Here is a 15,905-nt window from a genome sequence, read left to right as displayed (position 1 = left end):
GAGCGGGCTTAACAGTCAGAAGCCCAGGCCCAGCTGGAAGAGGGTGTAGGGTTTCCAGGTGTCCGGTTTTTGACCAGAATGCCTGGTCAAAAAGGGACCCTGGCAACTTCAGTCAGCACTACTGACCAGGGCATTTAAAGTCTGGTCGGTGGTGCAGCGGGGCTAAGGCAGGCTTCCTGCCTGCTATGGCTCCATGCAGCTCCCGGAAGCAGCGACATATGCCCATTCCGGCTCATACACATAGGGGCATCCAGGGTGCTCCACGCGCTGCCCCTGCTACAAGTGTCAGCTCTGCAGCTCCCATTGCCTGGGAAGCATGGCCTCGGAGGAAGGGGGGGGGCATGGGTGTTCTGTTTTGTGTGAGTAGAAAATTGGCAACCCTAAGAGGGTGCTATAAGATAGGCCCCAATCCTTTACAGGTTTAAGGAGAATCATAGGGATATAGTGTCCTACAGTATACTATACTGTAATATTTGTGAGTATAGTGCACTCTTCATGATGAGAAGCTGAGCAAAGCCAGTATAAGTGTATGCTATTTTGATAGTGTTCTCTGAAAGACTTCCATTTCTATGAGCAGGGCCAGTTAGACTGGCAGAACTGCTGGGGTTCAATGCATGAATGACACAATGGTGTTTGTAGGAGGGGTTGAGGTTTTTTAGGAACTGGGGAACCTTTTGGGAAAGGAGCAGCCCATGCAGGAAGGATGGCTCCACCTAAACCAAAATGGAACCAGGTTGCTGGCATGTAAAATGAAAAAGGCAATAGAGGAGCCTTTAAACCAAGGGCTGAAGGAAAGCTGACCAGTGCAGAGGTGCACACCATTCAGACGGAAACATCCCTTATTGGAAGATTTAAAGGGGATTCTCAATATCCTAGTGAAGTGAAGAGGAGAGAAGTTGATAAAGTACAGGTAGGAACTGAAGAGAAACAATCTAATGAAAGAGTCCTATTTAATTATATCACATGAAGGCACACAACCGCATATTGACAAAATTCAAAAATGTTTATACACAAATGTTAGCTTAAATACTAAGATGGGTGAACTTGGATGCCTGGTACTAAATGAGGATATTGATATAATAAACATGACAGAAACTTGGTGGAACAATGATAATCAATGGGACATGATAATACTGTGGTACAAAATATATAGGAGTAACAGTGGGTTGTGCTGGTGTGACAGTGGTGCTACAAGTGAAAGAAAGCATACTAAAAATCTTAAATGAATCAACCTGTATCATACAATCTCTATGGATAGAAATGTCATGCTTAAACAGTAAGAGTATAGCAATAGGAACATGCTATGGGCCATGTGACCAAGATGTTGATGGTGACTGTGAAATGCTCAGTGAGAGTAGAGAGGCTACAAAAACAGAACTTAATAATGTGGATTTCAAATATCCCCATATTGACTGGGAACATGTTACCTCAAGATGGGATGCAGAGATAAAATTTCTGGACACCGTTAGTGACTGTTTCTTGGAGCTAGTGCTAGAACCCACAAGGGATGAGGCAATTCTTGATTTAGTCCTAAGTGAAGCACAGGAACTTGTCCAAGAGTTGAATATTGCTAAGCACTTCATAATAGTGACCATAATGTAATTAAATTTAGCAGCTGGGTTGGGGGAGAGGGGTGAAATACCAAAGAGACCCACCACAGTATTGTTTAACTTTAAAAAGGCAAACTACTCAAAAATGAGGAAACGAGTTAAATGGAAATTAAAAGGAATAGTCACAATGTGAAAAGCTTGCAAGCTGTATGGAAACCTTTTTTAAAAACACCATAAGAGAGGCTTAACTAAACTACCCCAAACTTTAAAAAAAAAATCCATTTCAACACAATTTCCAGTCTTAAGGGCTTTTAGAATCCCATTCAAGATTTTTCTCCATTTGACATTGAGAAGCACTGTGGTGACCAGATGAGTGTCTTAGAAGTGGATGATCTTTAAAGCCTTGTTTATACCTGTGACTTTCAGGAAATCTCTCCTTGTTGCATGACTTCTGGAGCTAGAAACAGTGGGTGCACTAATATAGACTATCCATTGTGTTTGGGGTTTTTTTTACCACCATTTTATCTAGTCCTGCTCATCCCTTGTTGTGTAATCATTTCTTTCCTGTTGACAATTTTGCTAAATTGAGTTTGGGAGGCTCCCTCAAATCAAAAATTGCCTTGAAAGACCTGTTTGACTACTTCTACTTCAAAAATGCTTCATTTTATATATTCAAAAGCAAAGGGAAACACCTATAAAAACAGACACAGATATTATCAGAAAATCCAGCAGCAGTCCCTGATGCAAATGGTATTCCTTCATGTTGTATGTCAGCCTACTGAGCTAACACTGCCTCAATACACTACATGGGTTTAAGTGTGAGTCCTGGGTCCACTGATTTACTTCAATGTATCTTCATTATAAGAATCACCCAGGTGCCAAATACCTTTGTGCTGATTCAGTGATTTTTCTGGTAACGTAGAGGAGATATTCTGAGACTGAGGTGTCAGAAGAGGTGCTGAAACAAATTAATCATTTAAAAAAAACGTAAGTCAACAGGCCCAGATGGTACATACTTAAGCTTCTTCAGAACTTTTGAAAGAAGAAGCTGGCTGCTAACAAAAATATACAATCTCTCATTAAAAACAGCTACTGTTCCAGATGATGGAGGGTTGCAAGTGCTGTATCTATATTTAAAAAGACCCTAGCCTTACATCCATACCTGGCAAACTGATTGAAAGAATAATTAAGAACAGAATAAACAAAAAAAGCAAGACCATAATATGAAAGTTTTGCAGTTTCTGCAAAAGAAATATGTGTGTCACTGATCTCTAGAATTCTTTAAACATGGCTGACCATGTATTTAATTTAATAAAATAGTGACTAAAGGAAAACTGGCTGACCTAACTTATTAGGTCTTCAAAAAGGCCTTTGACAAGTTCCCACACAAAGAGCTACTGAAGAAGCTAAGCAGTCAGGGGGTGAAGAGAGAAAGTAGTGTCACCAATCAAAAACTGACTAGACAGAAAACAAAGTAGAATTAAGTGGTCAGTTTTCATAATGGCAAAATATTAACAGCAGGGTGCCTCAAGTTTCTGTACTACATCTCATGTTTAATATGTTAATTATCTGGAAAGGCATGTGAGTGAAATGCCAAAATTTGCAGATGACACAATTATTTTGGTTAGTCGGAATCAGGGTGCACTGTGAGGAACTTCAGAAAAGGCCTAAACTAGCTAAGTAGATAGGCAAAAAAAATGTCAAATGAAGTTCAATATTGATAAATGCAAAGTAATACACACTGGAGGGAAAACTGTAAACCAATCATACACTTCATAGGGTTCTAAATTAACCATGTTATTGTAGGCAGTTCAATATATTGCAATCAAAAACAGAAAACAATGTTAAATTGCATAAGAAATGGTCTGGAGAATAATGCAGAGAATGTTGTGCCTTTATAAATCAATAGTGCACCCTCATCTGGAATATCATGTGCAGTACAGGTGACTCCATCTTAAAAAGGATATTGCAGAATTAAAGGTGGTTCAGAGAAGGGCAATGATGATCAAGGTCTACAAAAACGCATTTGAAGAGAAGATGAAAAGAAGATGAAAAGATTGGAATTGTTTACCTCAAAATAATAATACCCAATTCCTACATAGTGGTTTTCATCAGTAGATGAAGAAGAGGGGACATCATATTTTTTATATATAGAAAAAATAAAATAAATGGATGGTCTAGAGAAGCTATATAAGGAACACAGAAGTTCCCTATCCCATAATACAAAAGGGTATATGCAATGAAGTTAAAAGATGGCAAATTCAAAAGTGATGAAAGGAAATACTTTCACACAATGTGTAATTAGACTGGGGAACTCGCTGCCACAAGATGTCATTGAGGCCAAAAACTTAGCAAGATTCAAAGAGCAATTGAACATTTCTATCAGAGGGGTAGCCATGTTAGTCTGTATCCACAAAAACAACAAGGAGTCCGGTGGCACCTTAAAGACTAACAGATTTATTTGGGCATAAGCTTTTGTGGGTAAAAACCCCCACTTTTTCAGATGCATGGAGTGAAAATTACAGATGCATGCATAAATATACTGACACATGAAGAGAAGGGAGTTTTCTACAGGTGGAAAACCAGTGTTAACAAGACCAATTCAGTCAGGGTGGATATGGTCCACTCCCCAATAATTGATGAGGAGGTGTCAATACCAAGAGAGGGAAAACTGCTTTTGTAGTGACCCACCCACTCCCAGTCCCTTTCAAGACCAAATTAATGTTAAATTTGCAAATGAATTGTAGTTCTGCAGTTTCTCTTTGAAGTCTGTTTTTGAAGGGTTTTTTTGTTGAAGGATGGCTACTTTTAAATCTGTTATTGAATGTCCGGGCAGACTGAAGTGTTCTCCTACTGGCTTTTGTATGTTACCTTTCCTGATGTCTGATTTATTCTTTTACGTAGAGACTGTCCAGTTTGGCCAATGTACATGGCAGAGGGGCATTGCTGGCACATGATAGCATATATCACATTAGTAGATGTGCAAGGTGAATAAGCCCCTGATGGTGTGGCTCATGTGGTTGGATCCTCTGATGGTGTAGCTAGAGTAGATATGGGGACAAGGTAGGCACAGGGGTTTGTTACAGGGATTGGTTCCTGGATTAGTGTTTCTGTGGTGTGGTGTGTAGTTGCTGGTGAATATTTGCTTCAGGTTGGGGGCTGTCTGTAAGCAAGGACTGGCCTGCCTCCCAAGGTCTGTGAGAGTGAGGGATTGTTTTCCAGGATAGGTTGTAGATCACTGATGTGCTGGAGAGTTTCCAGGATAGGTTGTGAGATCACTGAGGGGCCCACTTAGATCTGGGGCAAAATCAGTATTTTATTTTAAGGGAGGAGGATAGCTCAGTGGTTTGAGCAGCATTGGCTTCAGTTCTAGGAGATTGGTATATCTCCAATTATTACTAAGGGGCTGTACATGATGGCCAGTGGTGTTCTGTTTTCCTTGTTGGGACTGTCCTGTAGTAGGTCACTTCTGGTCTCACTCTGTCAATCTGTTTCCTCACTTCCCCAGGTTGGTATTGTAGTTTTAGGAATGCTTGATAAAGATCTTGTAAGTGTTTGTCTCTGTCTGAGGGATTGGAGCAAATTCAGTTGTATCTTAGGGCTTGGCTGTAGGCAATGGATTGTGTGATGTGTCCTGGATGGAAGCTGGAGGCATGTAGGTAAGTATAGTGGTCAGTAGGTTTCCAGTATAGGGTGGTGTTTATGTGACCATCACTTATTTGCACTGTAGTGTCCAGGAAGTGGATCTCTTGTGTGGACTGGTCCAGGCTGAGGTTGATGGTAGGGTGGAAATTATTGAAATCCAGGTGGAATTCCTCAAGGGCCTCCTTCCTGTGAGTCCATATGATGAAGATGTCATCAATGTAGCATAAGTAGAAGAGGGGCACTAGGGGACGAGAGCTGAGGAAGAAATGTTCTAAGTCAGCCATAAAAATGTTGGCATACTGTGGGGCTATCCGGGTACCCATAGCAGTGCCGCTGACTTGAAGGTATAAGTTGTCCCCAAATCTGAAATGGTTGTGGGTGAGGACAAAGTCACAAAGCTCAGCCACCAGGTGTGCCATGGCCTCATCAGGGATACTGTTCCTGATAGCTTGTAGTCCATCCTCATGTGGAATATTGGTGTAAAGAGCTTCTACATCCATGGTGGCCAGGATGGTGTTTTCAGGAAGATCACCAGTGCATTTTAGTTTCCTCAGGATGTCAGTGTCTCAAAGACAGGGCCGGCTCCAGGCCCCAGCACACCAAGCGCGTGCTTGGGGCGGCATGCCGCGGGGGGCGCTCTGCCTGTCGCTGGGAGGGCGGCAGGCGGCTCCGGTGGACCTCCCGCAGGCGTGCCTGCGGATGCTCCACCGGAGCCGTGGGACCAGCGGACCCTCCCACAGGCATGTCTGCAGGAGGTCCACCGGAGGCGCGGGACCAGCGACCGCCAGAGCGCCCCCCGTGGCGTGCCGCCGTGCTTGGGGCGGCGAAATTCCTAGAGCCACCCCTGCTCAAAGACAGCTCAGAGTGCTGGTAGCGTAGGATCTGAGGAGAGAGTCCAAATACTGATGTAAGAGTGCCGATGCCTGAGATGATGGGGCATCCAGGATTTAACCAGTTTTATGGATCTTGGGTAGCAGATAGAATACCCCTGGTCGAGGCTCTAGGGGCATGTCTGTGTAGATTTGTTCCTGTTCTATAGCAGGGAGTTTCTTGAGTAGATGGTCATGATGAACAGGTCAGATTATGAACAGGAGGCTGCCAGGCAACTCTCCAACACCACATTCTACAGGCCACTATCCTCCAATCCCACTGAAGAGTATCAAAAGAAACTAAACCATCTGCTCAAGCTTCTTGGGGCAGGGAATGTATCTTTCTATGTACAGCACCTAGTGCCATGGGGCCCTGATTCTGATTGGCACTTTTGGGTACTTGTTATATCCTTGTGGGCAACAGTTTTAGGAAGAAATCACTGGAGACACAGAGAGCTGTAAACCTAGAAGCAGCCATTTATTGCCACACACAGAACTAACCAACAGCCAGCCAAACAGGCTGGGCTATCCCCTAATAATCTAACTCAGTTTCCATAGCAACACAATATTCTATTACCATGACAACCAAATACACAACCGTACTACCATAATATAAAAAAGAATACGGTCAGATCCTCAGCCATTGTAAATCAGTGTGACTCCATTGACTTCATCAAAGAAAATAATTTGGCCTTAGATCAGAGGAGTATTTCATGAGGAAGTGATGTTTCAAACCAGCGGCGGAGTGAACAATTTTTTATTTTTTTTTAAACAGACAAATGTGATTGTACAACAAAAAATTGGGAGGAAGATAGAGGGCAAGGGGCACTATCTGAAACTACTTTTCTTTTCTAAACTGACAAGATTTCAAGTTGACAGTGTCCCTTGTATAAAACCCATAACTGACTCTGTTTCGAGCAGTGGATGCTGGTGACCAATATACATTATTGATTGCTGAGAGTAAACATGAAGAATTGTGTTTTGTCTGACCATGAATGGTTGATCATAGAGGTTATCTGCAGTGTTTAATTTGTAATGAAAGAGGTGCAGGAGTTTAAGTAATTTTTTTAATGTCATAACTGACATGCCAAGCCCAGAGGCGCCAGGGCTATGAACTGCCAAGCCTAGAGGTTCTGGGGGTCAGCCCTGACCAGCATTAGCACAAAGTAAGCACTTAGTTATCTGCTGTCATAAATTGAACCCAGCAATCACTTTAACTAAAGAGATAAGACTAGCCTGAGGATAGTCGCCTCTTAAAAAATAAGCCGTTGTTTGTAAGAGGGGAAACTCTTATTTACAGACCCTTCAAGACTACTATTGAGCTATTCTTTTCCCACTGCTTTGCCTTTACTGTGTAAAAGAAATATGCACTATAAGTACCTTCATGAGCAGAAAATACTGGATACAAATAGGATCTTAGCTAGTGGAGACAGGCTTAACAAAAACCAGTGCCTGGAAGCTGAAGCCAGACAAATTCAAACTAGAAATAAGGCACACATTTTTAACAGTGAAAATGATTAACCACTGAAAGAAACTACCATGGGAATGAGTAGATTTTTCCCCCCATATCTTCTTGTCTCCAAATCAAGATTGGATGCCTTTCTGGAAGATATACTTTTGTCAGACAAATTGGGCTCATTACAAAGGTAACTGGCTGAAATTTAATGGCCTGTCATAGATAGAAGGTCAGACTAGATGATCTAATGGTCCCTTCTGGTCTTAAAAAATCTTTCTCTTGCAAATTCATAGGAATAGATGAGGCCACCAATCTCTGAATCCCTTTGCACTGTTTACGTAAATAAATGGGTATGTAAGAAGTTGATGATATTTAGATCTGGAGGACCAGCCCTTGTCACAACTTGGGACCAAAACAAGAGACTAAAACTATGAATCAGCTAAGAAATCAGCTCTACATTCTTTTTCCACACACTGTAGGTTCTCTTTTGTTTGTTCCCATTGTATTAGATTTGCTGGTGGGTTTTGTATATCCATGTAACATTATTTGGTGTTGATAATTTGTAAGAACTGGATTATGAGACTAGAAACGATGGCCCAGCTCCTCAAAGGTATTTAGGCCCTGAAGTTTGATTTATTTCCATGGAAGTTAGGAGCCTAAGTACCTTTTGAGGATCTGGGTCAATTTTCCACCAGAAAACTAAGCAGAAGGAGAAGATTAGTTACACAAATATTCAGCTATCAAATCTTCAGATTTGCCCAGCATTCTGTTTTATTAGTCTGTTAATGCGTACCTTCTCTCATTGCTGTGTGTGCAATTGTGCTTGCAAATCTGAACCATTTAATTTCTCTTCTAGGAAATCAAGCATAAATAGCTTTAGAAAATCAGCAGGCTTTTAAGCCCTTTCCTCCTCCCCACAAAAAAAAGCTCCTTTCAAAGATGATGGACCTGATTCTCCATTCTCCAGCAACATTTACTTCAGCACAGTTACTCTTGATTCCACCAGTATGAGTAGAAAATCAATTCTTTTAATTCCAAAACATAGCTAATAACATAGCTAATAATTAGTTATAGCAATTGAGTCAACTACCTGTTTGTGCTGTTAGTGTATAGTCAGCAACTCCTATCTGCTCTTAGAAGCAAATTGGTATGCAAGCTCCAACCCTGGGGATTATTTTCAATTTGCTTTTAAATTATCAGTTTGGCCATTTTAAAAAAAGAATGACAAATACATTCTTGTGTAGATGAGCTAAACATAGGCGCTGAATGCCCAAACAACAAAAAGATTAATTACATAACTAATTTTAAGCTAGCTTTTACTGTTCTCATTCCAGCTCCACTGAAGTTTTGCCAGCCACTTTCCACTCTTCTGTGACAACAACATATAGCCTGCCACAATATCACAGCTATCTTGGCACCCTGCCAGGCTACTGAGTCAGTGTATTATGGCTCAGCTCGCTGTCATATTTTTATCATACAGAATGATCTCGAATGCTTTTTAAAAAATAAACTTTCTATTAGCCCGAGTGAGCAAGATACCACAAGCTGCACATCAGGTATCATTAAATTATCCCTAAATGGTGAGGCTGGTCACCAATTCACTTATTTTAGGCATGTAGTTCACTTTAAAAATTTGAGTCCAAGGCTTACATGGTGTTATGGAGTCTCAGGCTATTAGTACATCAATTAATATGGATGGTAGTAATTTTGTGTGGGGTTTGTAAAAACATAACACTGAATGCTAATTGTCCTCAAGCTTTACTATTTATGATATAAGTGCCACCAATGTGCTGAGCAGTATACAAGACACATGAGAAAGCTCCTGACCCAAAGAGCTTATATTTTAAGACCCACTTCTTTGGTTTGGTTCCTTGAGATGCAAGGGCTTGGTGATCTTTAGTCAGTGAACCAATTTTCCAATAATCACTTTTCAATGGTTATTCAAGCACTTGTGAATCACTGGGAATGTTAACCTAGGGTGGTAAGAGAAGGTGCTGACACTTGCAGGAATCAAGATAGAGTCTAACAGGGTGTGATATTTTTAGCTAGTACAAACAGACCTATAATCTATTGAACATTAACTTCTTTCAGTTGTGGTCTTAAAAGACCACAAATTCAGCTGTGCAAAAAGAGTATTTTCCATTCCAAAGGGCTCTGCCAAACTCATCAAAATCATGAAAACTTCAAGTCTATAAATCTCTCACGAGCACCTGAAACTTGCCCAAAGCATGATGCAGAGTAACTTGAAACTCAGCCCAGATATACCAACACGTTCCATTATAAAAGTTTTATATACAGCTGTTTTCCCATTTAATTACTTGTTCTGAGGATCCTTTCCTGGTATGTGCAGAGTTTGGGACAAACGAGTCCTACCCTCATAATACAGCGGTAAAGCAGAGCATATAAATAATTATATTTGTGTTAGTGTGGTCACTAGGAGCCCTAGTCATAGATCAGGACCCTATTGTACAGTGCTAGGCACAAAACAAAAAGATGGTCTGTATCTCCGCATTGCATTAGCTTCATATTTATGGTACTAGCTGGTGACTGCTCAAAGTAACAACGCTGTATATTATTTATATTAAGAAAGAGCCTTAGAGGACCTGCACAGGATTGGGTTCCCATTGTGCTAAGTGCTGTACAAACACAAGTTAAAGACAGTCCCTGAAGAGCTTACAGTCTAAGAAGAGATGTAGCAAGTGGATATAAAACAATCCGATTGGGAGAGGGAACTAGGGAAACACCTCATGTAACATTCTTACTGCTATCACAATACCAAAGGATAGCCACAGCACAGTTAATGGAAAAGATTGAGAATGAGGAGCAAGGGATGAGAATGGTGAAAAAAGGAGAACAGAACAGATGTAAAGAGTAAGGAAAAACAGTGTAGGAGAGAGCAAAAGGAGCAGTTGAGATAGGAAAAATGAGTGCACCTTCTGTGGTGGGGAAGGTAAGGAAGTATGGAGAGCAGGAGGGACACAGAAAGGGACAGTAAAAGTGTTTGCTGGAAGATTATGGAGAACAAGAGGAAAAAGTGACTGACTAGGAAAGTCAACAAGGATCAAAGGGACAGAGAATGTGATGGGAACAGAAACACAGAGGGAAGAAGGAGGGCAGGGAAAAGTAAAAGAAGGTGCATTGTAGTAAGAGAACTGACAGAGTAACAACAGGGCACATATGAAGTGGGGGAAAGAGATATTGACTGGGGAAGCAGGGGGAGTAGAGTGGGGAGAAAACTGAAAGAAACAGAAAGGAGGGAGAAGGGAGAGGGTTTTTTAAAAAAAAAAGAGTGGTGAGAGGTAGAGACAGAAAGAAGTACATATAGAAAAGCATTGTGCCATAGTGAGAACATCCTACTGGTCAGAAGGAAACATCTGAATAGCCAGGAGCATCAGCTACAGTTGATTCACCTGGCCTAAAATGGGAATATTTATAACTCTTTTAAAAATTACAGGAAAATAGAGAGAAAGACAGGAATCCGTTGAGCTGTGCTGCTGCTGATGTTTTCAAAGGAGCACGATGAACAGGGCTGCAAATATGGGGAGTATGAAGGAATGCTATGAATATGCATCATTCAATTTAACCATGCAACAGGCAGAACACTACATTCTACAATGCATTTTCAAAGCATCTTTTTAACCTCGCCCCTGAAAGAGTAAATGAGTCTGTCCTGCTCCTTTGAATTGTTGCTATAACCGTAGCTAATTAACAGAAGAGGATGTCAGGATGTGTGTCCTGCCAGGTTGTTTGTTTTAATCTGCACGACTGCCCTGCCAACAAAATTCACCACCAGATTTCTTGCTAGCCCCACCCACTGCCCTGGCATTAGAGATGCAGAGGAGAGGAAGCACATGATCCAATTCCATGCTCACACCCAGCAACAGGTTGGAGTCCTGCCCTTGTTTGGCTTTCTGGTCTTATAGGAACTGCAGATCAGTATGGCAATGATTTTTCTCAAGAGAGGACTACCCTGGAAACTTTTGCCAGTATCTATTAGGGGTGTGATTGCTTGCTTGCTTGTTTGTAACATTTCTATGCTGGCAAATGCCCTACTGTAGAGTTATACCAGCATCAAAGTGCTTTTGCCAATAGAGTTTATTTCCCTTGAGGAACCAAAATAAACTATCCTGGCAAATGCACTTTGCATCTACACAGGGAGGTTTTTCCAGCATAGGTATAGCAGGAAATCTTTCAAGTATAGCCTAGGCCTCAGATGCAAAGGGAAGATGAAAATGGGCAATGGGTGAACCCCCGCTTTGGGGAGGTTAGCCCACTGGCTGCGCTCATTCCACCTGAGCCACTGCCCTCCCACGCCGGAGCCCAGACCCTACCCCGCCGTAACAGGAGGATCCCTGAGGGCACCCCGCTCCAGAGTACTAGCCATCCAGCCATGCAGGGCCAAGCCGCTGCCCCCCCAGTCAGCCACACCAGTCTAAGCCGCACCCCAGACAGGCCGAGCCGCCCCCTGGATGGGATGAGCTTGGCCAAGATGCTGGCCATGCCAAGCCGAGCCACCTCCCGGACATTTCCAATAAGGCCAGGCCAAGCCGCCACTCCCTGCCCCCAAGTGCCAGGCCAAGCCACCGGCTACAGTCACAGCCACACTGGGCTGGGCCGAGCCACCGGTCAGGTGTGCCCAGCCACCCTCCCCCTGCACCTGGCCAACCCCAAAACACGGCCGAGCAAGCCTCCAGGCCTCACTCCCCCACTGGACCCTCCCGCCCACCGCTGGTTCGCCACGTTCCCTCCTCACTCCCCTGCCCCCGAGGAGGAGGGACGCAGCTAGCCGCAGTGGACAACAGCAGATGGTGGGGGCTTCAGGGAAGGGGCAGGGCCAGGTATCTGGCGGCAGGTTGGCGGCAGCTGCACCAGAGAAGGCTTAGCCCCTGGCCTATTATATCCACCACCCATGAAGAAGAAGCTTGCATCACCACCAAACAGAGCTTCCAAAGAGATTAAGGACCACTGGTATGATTCCTGGAATGCCTTATGCAGCCTTGCCAGCTGCAAGATATTGCTGTGGTGTGCAGCTGCATATAAGAGGACTAGCGATGTTCCTGCTGGAGGGATGCTCATGCATTCTCTTTGGTGCAGCACAAGAAAAAGAATAATACAATCTGATTAGAAATGTAAGACCTGGCCAGAACAAAGGCTCTGATGACTCAGAGCAGTGTGGGAGATAACAACCTGGTGTCTGGGATCTGGAACTGGGAGTGGAGAAACCAAGACATTTTAATGTAACATATTGCACCGGGTATTTTCAGTCTAAGAATATAGTTTCTGTAAACAAATCACATAGCATAGCTGCATTAAACTTCAGCATGGTATTAGAAGAGGGAAGTTTGTTGTTTCTGGCTGAACAAATGAAAGTAGTGTTTCTAATCTGAATCCTCTGTGGTACTCTTTATAGCCTTCTGCTGAGAGGCTGACTTACTGTTGCATTTACTAATATTAATCCAATTTCAAGTGAAACCAAATCCAAAAATATCTTTCCAACAGCATCAGTACAGCAGGATGACTATAGATTACAGCATTGCCTATATAAATTCTGCAACAGAATTTCTTTCCCACTTTCTTAGAAATTTAGGGAAATAAGAATACTTAGCAGATGAAAAGGAGATTTTGAAGTATTATAAAAAGACGGAAGCACAGAAGTAAATGAACAACCAGAGGAGAAAGATGGGAGATGGAAAATGAGGGGAAAATAGAAGAGAGAGAGGGGTGGTGAAGATTTTTGAGAAGAGGAGATTAAGAAAGATAAAGGAAAGCAATAGGATAAAGATTAGTTCATTTACTACCGCATTGAAGGAAAAGTTTTATGGTTGCTTGAGTTGATCAGCTCTTTATATAATGGTGTGAAATTCTTTCCATAGCACTGCTAACAATAAAGCTCTTTCAAAAATAGATTACCTTTAAAATGTGAACTGAATATCTCATATTTTCCATTCAGGATAAATGGAAAACTGACTTGCATTCTCTTTCACTGGAAATTAATATGATGTCCATTATTCAAGTACAAAATAATCTTTCTAGTGTCAGAATGTAGTTCATAAATAGGACCAAGACTATTTAACAGAGTGAGGTATGTGTCAAAAGAGTGAGTAGGTTGGTCATCTCTGTCCACAGAGCTATATGGGTTTTTGTTCCTGGATGTGAAGACATTTATTTCAGGTGTTGAAACCATGCACATATTCTAGGTTCATGCCCATTCAAGTAGGGTCTGAATGAATGCTTCCCTGACAGCTAGCTGGGGGGGGGGGAAAAAGACTTTGGGTGTGTTTATGTAAATACAGTTTGCTCCTGCTCTGCTTAGATATTCAGCACATAGAGCGGTGTCAAAGTAATCAATTGTGGCTGGTGCTGGATCAAATCCACCACCCAGCATGCACAGTGGGCCCAGTGGGGCTAATCCACCCTTATTTAGCACATCTGAGAGCGAGTCTGAAGAGGAGAACACTATCATGGAGTATCCTAGAATGGACACCAGATTCCAGACTCCATCAGCTGAGCCTGAAGAGAGCTCCATGTCTTCAGCTCTACACCCAATTGCTGAAGCGTTTAGGCCTGTTGCTGGCAAACCCCAGTCAACAATGAGACCAGCCTGGGATAATGAGCTTGTCCCACCAATATTCCCAAACCTCCTGGAAGAAAAACAGGCCTATGATGACACATCTAGGTTGTTGGACAGAGAGGATATACAAGTGGAAAGTGTCCCTGGTGCCCTGGACATCTCAGTACCAAAGTAAGAGATGCAGGGGCCTGTGCCAATAGAGGGGGTACTCTCAAGGGAACCTTCACCACCCCTAGCCCCAGAAGAAGTCCCCACTGCCCCTGCCATGCCCACTCTCAATAGGTATGACAGGGTTATAAGGCCAGTAAACAGGCTAACTGATGATGCACCTAGAGTGGTTAGTGAGGAAGTGATATACTTAGCTCACAGGCTTGTGGCAGCCATAGTGGGTTTCCTCAGACCCTTTGAGAAGAACTCATGTAGCTGGTATAATATGGATTGCGATTTGCTGGGACAACAAATTCTTGGTTGCGGGGAGGATGTAAATAGGGTCTGAAAGAATGCTTCCCTGACAGCTAGCTAGAAGGGGGAGATAGTTTGGGTGTGGTTATGTAAATGCAGTTTTCTCCTGCTCTGCTTAGATATTCAGCACATAGAGCAGCATCAAAGTAATCAATTTTGGCTGGTGTTGGGTACAAATCACTTTAGTACTGAATGCAGGAGTAGTGAAATGCTGTTACCAAAATGTTGTAATTAGACTGTGCTCAACCTGTTCCAAATGAGGGGGGGTCACCTTCAGCTGAAAGGACCTCATTAAACCAGGGGATCAAATGCCAGAGCCCTGTGACAGTAAGAGAGATGGGACAGGTGTTCTAGCTAGGAGGCCGTACACTCTCACCAAGGGTCCTCCCTGGATTGGTTTAACCTATCTTCCCCACTGTTTAAAGAGCGCTAAATGGGCTTCATTAGGAACCTCTTTGTTATTTTAAATGCCCCATCAGAGCTAAAAATCAGTTGTGTGGAAGACTGTGTCCTGCCCAGAGCAGACAATCACAGAGCTGAAATCACTTGAGATGGGGCAGTATTTCTGTCCAATCTGCAAAGACCTGAAAATCACAAAGAGACTGATGTGCAGAGGTCACAGCAGAGAGGCAGGTGGCAGCAGAAGGTGATTGACAGTCAGCTGGCAGAGTGAGCAGTCAGTGAGGGGCCGCGGAGCAGGTAAGGTGCCTCCTTGCCTCCACCCAGGGTAAGAGGTGAACTCTGAAGATGCACCTCTGAACTCTGGGTCTGCACTGACCAAGGACAGTGACTGTGAGTGGGGTGCAGAGAAGGGACGAGTATGTTAAAGGGACTTTTGGACTGATGCACTTAAGAACCTGAGGGGAAAAGGACCCTGCACAACTTACCTCGGGGTGGGTCATTTGCTCCTGTTTGTGGTGTTTTCCCAAATTAACACTGAGTTACTTCCCTCCTTTTACTCAGAGTCTGTGCTTGCAAGTGGGGAAGTATTGCCTCTCAGAGGCACCCAGAGGAGGTGTGTAATTTTCCAGGTTACTGGGTGGGGGCTTGAGCCAGTTCTGTGTTGTATCGATGGAACCCCTAGATATTAAACCCGGCCCTGGTTGCTGCTGGCTTTGCCTGGCAGAAGGGTTACACACAGAAGTTGCTTAAATAATACATTAATGGAAATTGGAGATTTTTTTAAGTTGTATTGAGGTATACAGAATCATGGCTTGGTGATAGTAGCTTTATACCATATGATTTCAATTCAGATTCCATTATAAACTCAATTGTTCTGCACCCTTTCCTTCCTCTACTTCCCAACATCTCCCTAAAATCCACAATAAAGATCCATTGGCCTTGAAATTGGT

This window comes from Mauremys reevesii, linkage group 5 (assembly GCF_016161935.1).
Source record: "Mauremys reevesii isolate NIE-2019 linkage group 5, ASM1616193v1, whole genome shotgun sequence".
Taxonomy (NCBI): domain Eukaryota; kingdom Metazoa; phylum Chordata; order Testudines; family Geoemydidae; genus Mauremys; species Mauremys reevesii.
Note: the sequence above shows the minus strand (reverse complement) of the source record.